Source organism: Schistocerca americana, unplaced genomic scaffold (genome assembly GCF_021461395.2).
Source record: "Schistocerca americana isolate TAMUIC-IGC-003095 unplaced genomic scaffold, iqSchAmer2.1 HiC_scaffold_137, whole genome shotgun sequence".
NCBI classification, from domain to species: domain Eukaryota; kingdom Metazoa; phylum Arthropoda; class Insecta; order Orthoptera; family Acrididae; genus Schistocerca; species Schistocerca americana.
The window spans coordinates 117,501-122,500 of NW_025725449.1; the positions used below are offsets into that span (position 1 = coordinate 117,501).

The 5,000-nt window shown below is 52.4% G+C and overlaps 1 non-coding gene across 1 annotated transcript in view; it reads right to left on the reverse strand.

Moving 5' to 3' along the window:
- The window catches only part of LOC124566197, a 1,910-nt gene extending 997 nt beyond the window's left edge, over positions 1-913 (reverse strand). Inside the window, exon 1 of the ribosomal RNA XR_006970841.1 lies at positions 1-913. This exon is cut by the window's left edge and continues 997 nt beyond it. This is a non-coding gene — a ribosomal RNA (small subunit ribosomal RNA).
- Between the last annotated feature and the right edge of the window lie 4,087 nt (positions 914-5,000).

Sequence of the window (5,000 nt, forward strand, 5' to 3'; positions counted from 1 at the left end):
TATTCCATTATTCCATGCACACAGTATTCAGGCGGGCTTGCCTGCTTTAAGCACTCTAATTTGTTCAAAGTAAACGTGCCGGCCCACCGAGACACTCACTCAAGAGCACCCTGGTAGGATTGCAACGGGGTCCGCCTCGGGACGCACGAGCACGCACGAGGCGCGTCGCACGCCTTCGGCTCGCCCCACCGGCAGGACGTCCCACGATACATGCCAGTTAAACACCGACGGGCGGTGAACCAACAGCGTGGGACACAAATCCAACTACGAGCTTTTTAACCGCAACAACTTTAATATACGCTATTGGAGCTGGAATTACCGCGGCTGCTGGCACCAGACTTGCCCTCCAATAGATACTCGTTAAAGGATTTAAAGTGTACTCATTCCGATTACGGGGCCTCGGATGAGTCCCGTATCGTTATTTTTCGTCACTACCTCCCCGTGCCGGGAGTGGGTAATTTGCGCGCCTGCTGCCTTCCTTGGATGTGGTAGCCGTTTCTCAGGCTCCCTCTCCGGAATCGAACCCTGATTCCCCGTTACCCGTTACAACCATGGTAGGCGCAGAACCTACCATCGACAGTTGATAAGGCAGACATTTGAAAGATGCGTCGCCGGTACGAGGACCGTGCGATCAGCCCAAAGTTATTCAGAGTCACCAAGGCAAACGGACCGGACGAGCCGACCGATTGGTTTTGATCTAATAAAAGCGTCCCTTCCATCTCTGGTCGGGACTCTGTTTGCATGTATTAGCTCTAGAATTACCACAGTTATCCAAGTAACGTGGGTACGATCTAAGGAACCATAACTGATTTAATGAGCCATTCGCGGTTTCACCTTAATGCGGCTTGTACTGAGACATGCATGGCTTAATCTTTGAGACAAGCATATGACTACTGGCAGGATCAACCAGGGAGCTGCGTCAACTAGAGCTGAGCAGCCGGCCGCCCGGGAGTGTGTCCCGGGGGCCCGCGCGAACACGCAAGCGTCCGCTCAATTATTCTGCAAACAGGAGGAGGCTGAGCTCCCCTGCACAATACACCTCGAAACCCTCTCAGGTCCCGGCGGCGCGCAGCGCCGTCCTAAGTACTTGGTCGGGTTCGAGAGAGGCGCAATCGCCCGGAGTTTGGCGAGTAGACGCTTTAGGTGCGACCACCCGTGCTCCCAACTGAGCTTGCCGCTGCCGACAGAGGCCCGGGAGCGTGCTGTCGTGGCATTGCCGGCGGGAGACAACACGCGCCACCTACGGTGACCGGCAGCTCCAACGCCAGCGCCACAGAAGGACAAAAGCCCCACTTGGGTGCCGAAGCGAACTCTCCCAGCACAGCGCACGCGCCAACACGTCCGCACAGCTGCGATACAAACCACCTGCGAGAACCGCAGAGGCGACCGAGCAGCAGACGGCGTCGCGGCGCCGAGCGCCGGGCGGCGGCGCATCCTCAGCGCACACAGTCCTCAATCGGACCAGCACACTGCAGATGTCCACCGCGCTTCGCACCGGGCCCGCGAGGACCTACTTTGGCCGCACGGCGCCGCGTGCAGGGTGCGCCGGCGCGCAGCTGCGCCGCCTGCCGCCTCCGTCGGCCGGCGCGCCTGCCACTGGCCGCCCCCACCAGCCGGCTGTAGCGCGTGCGCCCACGCACCGCGCGGCCAGCACGCCGGGAGGCCCCCCCTCACCGGCCGGGGACGGTCCCACCCAGCCACCGCCGCGTATCGCTTCACACCCAGATGCCATTCACGTTCGTGGGCATGGTGGGTATCGCTGGAACAACCGGTTGGTAGCTCAACCGATCGTCGCCATCACTGATTCACCTCTAGCGAGAACAACCGCACCACAACGGTTTACCAGTTGTTCATTTGCATAACGTCACCAGCAAACGTAGGCGTCCATCGCCATTTGCAAATTCAACGATTGTTGCATGCCTGTGTCAGGTGTCACGACACACTATGTCTGCCCACATACACGCAACAACATGTGCACGCTTCGCGAACACGTGGAAGGTGGCCCCCGTACGTATGCGATGTCCATTGCGCGAACGACTGTCAACCGGCCTCTGTCGCATGTCGCAGATGTGGAACGCAGTGCACCATGCTATCACGGTGTGTGAGAAGAGACGACTACGTCTGACAACACGCGCCACTACATCAACAGACGGCTCATGCTGATCGCCATCCAGGGCATACCACACTGCAATCCAGCTCTTATAGGGAGACGACACGTAGCTGAGTGCACAACATTTGGACCGCATGGTTCGCCGTTGTTGGCGCAGTCGTTGTACGGTCACATGTACCACGATGTATCATTCAGTACATGAGGACCAATGTGCAGTACAGTGTGTGATTTGGACGTACAACATCAGCGGACAGTTGACACAGGCCGTACCACAGCGTAGGCTAAGTGCTTCGCACATGCGAATGCCAATGAACAACTGCAAATGCCAATGAACAACTGCAAAGGGCATTGAGCATGTACGTCCTGCTGCCATCCACATTACAGTGTATAGCTGCAAGGTGTTTAACATGAAGCGATACACTGGGGACCGGGCAGTGCGAGTAGCAAACTATATTGCGGGGGTTGCAGTTAGGCAACACTACACTAATTTAACGCGTCGTATGACAATTACAGAGCAGGTTAAGGCCCAACGTGTGTTGGGTTAAGGCCCAACGTGTGTTGGGTTAAGGCCCAACGTGTGTTGGGTTAAGGCCCAACGTGTGTTGGGTTAAGGCCCAACGTGTGTTGGGTTAAGGCCCAACGTGTGTTGGGTTAAGGCCCAACGTGTGTTGGGTTAAGGCCCAACGTGTGTTGGGTTAAGGCCCAACGTGTGTTGGGTTAAGGCCCAACGTGTGTTGGGTTAAGGCCCAACGTGTGTTGGGTTAAGGCCCAACGTGTGTTGGGTTAAGGCCCAACGTGTGTTGGGTTACGTTAAGGGGCAATGTGGGTTACGTTAAGGGGCAATGTGGGTTACGTTAAGGGGCAATGTGGGTTACGTTACGGCGCAATATAGGTTACGTTACGGCGCAATATAGGTTACGTTAAGGCGCAATATCGGTTACGTTAAGGCGCAATACAGGTTACGTTAAGGCGCAATACAGGTTACGTTAAGGCGCAATACAGGTTACGTTAAGGCGCAATACAGGTTACGTTAAGGCGCAATACAGGTTACGTTAAGGCGCAATGCAGGTTACGTTAAGGCGCAATACAGGTTACGTTAAGGCGCAATACAGGTTACGTTAAGGCGCAATACAGGTTACGTTAAGGCGCAATACAGGTTACGTTAAGGCGCAATACAGGTTACGTTAAGGCGCAATACAGGTTACGTTAAGGCGCAATACAGGTTACGTTAAGGCGCAATACAGGTTACGTTAAGGCGCAATACAGGTTACGTTAAGGCGCAATACAGGTTACGTTAAGGCGCAATACAGGTTACGTTAAGGCGCAATACAGGTTACGTTAAGGCGCAATACAGGTTACGTTAAGGCGCAATACAGGTTACGTTAAGGCGCAATACAGGTTACGTTAAGGCGCAATACAGGTTACGTTAAGGCGCAATACAGGTTACGTTAAGGCGCAATACAGGTTACGTTAAGGCGCAATACAGGTTACGTTAAGGCGCAATACAGGTTACGTTAAGGCGCAATACAGGTTAGGTTAAGGCGCAATACAGGTTAGGTTAAGGCGCAATACAGGTTAGGTTAAGGTACGACATAGGTTAGGTTAAGGTACGACATAGGTTAGGTTAAGGTACGACATAGGTTAGGTTAAGGTACGACATAGGTTAGGTTAAGGTACGACATAGGTTAGGTTAAGGTACGACATAGGTTAGGTTAAGGTACGACATAGGTTAGGTTAAGGTACGACATAGGTTAGGTTAAGGTACGACATAGGTTAGGTTAAGGTACGACATAGGTTAGGTTAAGGTACGACATAGGTTAGGTTAAGGTACGACATAGGTTAGGTTAAGGTACGACATAGGTTAGGTTAAGGTACGACATAGGTTAGGTTAAGGTACGACATAGGTTAGGTTAAGGTACGACATAGGTTAGGTTAAGGTACGACATAGGTTAGGTTAAGGTACGACATAGGTTAGGTTAAGGTACGACATAGGTTAGGTTAAGGTACGACATAGGTTAGGTTAAGGTACGACATAGGTTAGGTTAAGGTACGACATAGGTTAGGTTAAGGTACGACATAGGTTAGGTTAAGGTACGACATAGGTTAGGTTAAGGTACGACATAGGTTAGGTTAAGGTACGACATAGGTTAGGTTAAGGTACGACATAGGTTAGGTTAAGGTACGACATAGGTTAGGTTAAGGTACGACATAGGTTAGGTTACGGTACGACATAGGTTAGGTTACGGTACGACATAGGTTAGGTTACGGTACGACATAGGTTAGGTTACGGTACGACATAGGTTAGGTTACGGTACGACATAGGTTAGGTTACGGTACGACATAGGTTAGGTTACGGTACGATATAGGTTAGGTTACGGTACGATATAGGTTAGGTTAAGGTACACATTGTTGTAAGGAAAGGTTTAATGGGGGGCGGGGCGGGGCGGCCGGTTTGTTGATTGTGATTATAGTAAGTGGATGCCTGCGGCATCATCTGATTTGCCACGTCAGGATGCACCTTTGGCTCATGACAGGCGGCGCTCTCATTCCATGCTTGTGGCAGACCTGTGTCTTTCATTCCTGCCATTGTTTGTGTGCTGTGAGAGGAGGCAGTATTGTGATGTTGGGTGCACCCCTGTGTAGGACATGTGTGGGTGTTGGTGGCTTGGCTGAGCAATGGTGGTTGTCGGGTGGGTGGGATATTCTGTTTTCTGAGTGGACCTCCCAGTCTGGTTATGACAGTGTGGATTGTCTAATGTGGCGGAGAGGATGCACTGGGTGTTGTTCCATGCTGGTGCTTACATATTGTCTGTGTGCGTGTTACAGGCAGAGAGTAGTGCGTGATAAGGGTGTGTGGCTGACGTGTGGTTGTGATTGTGAGCAGAGTCTT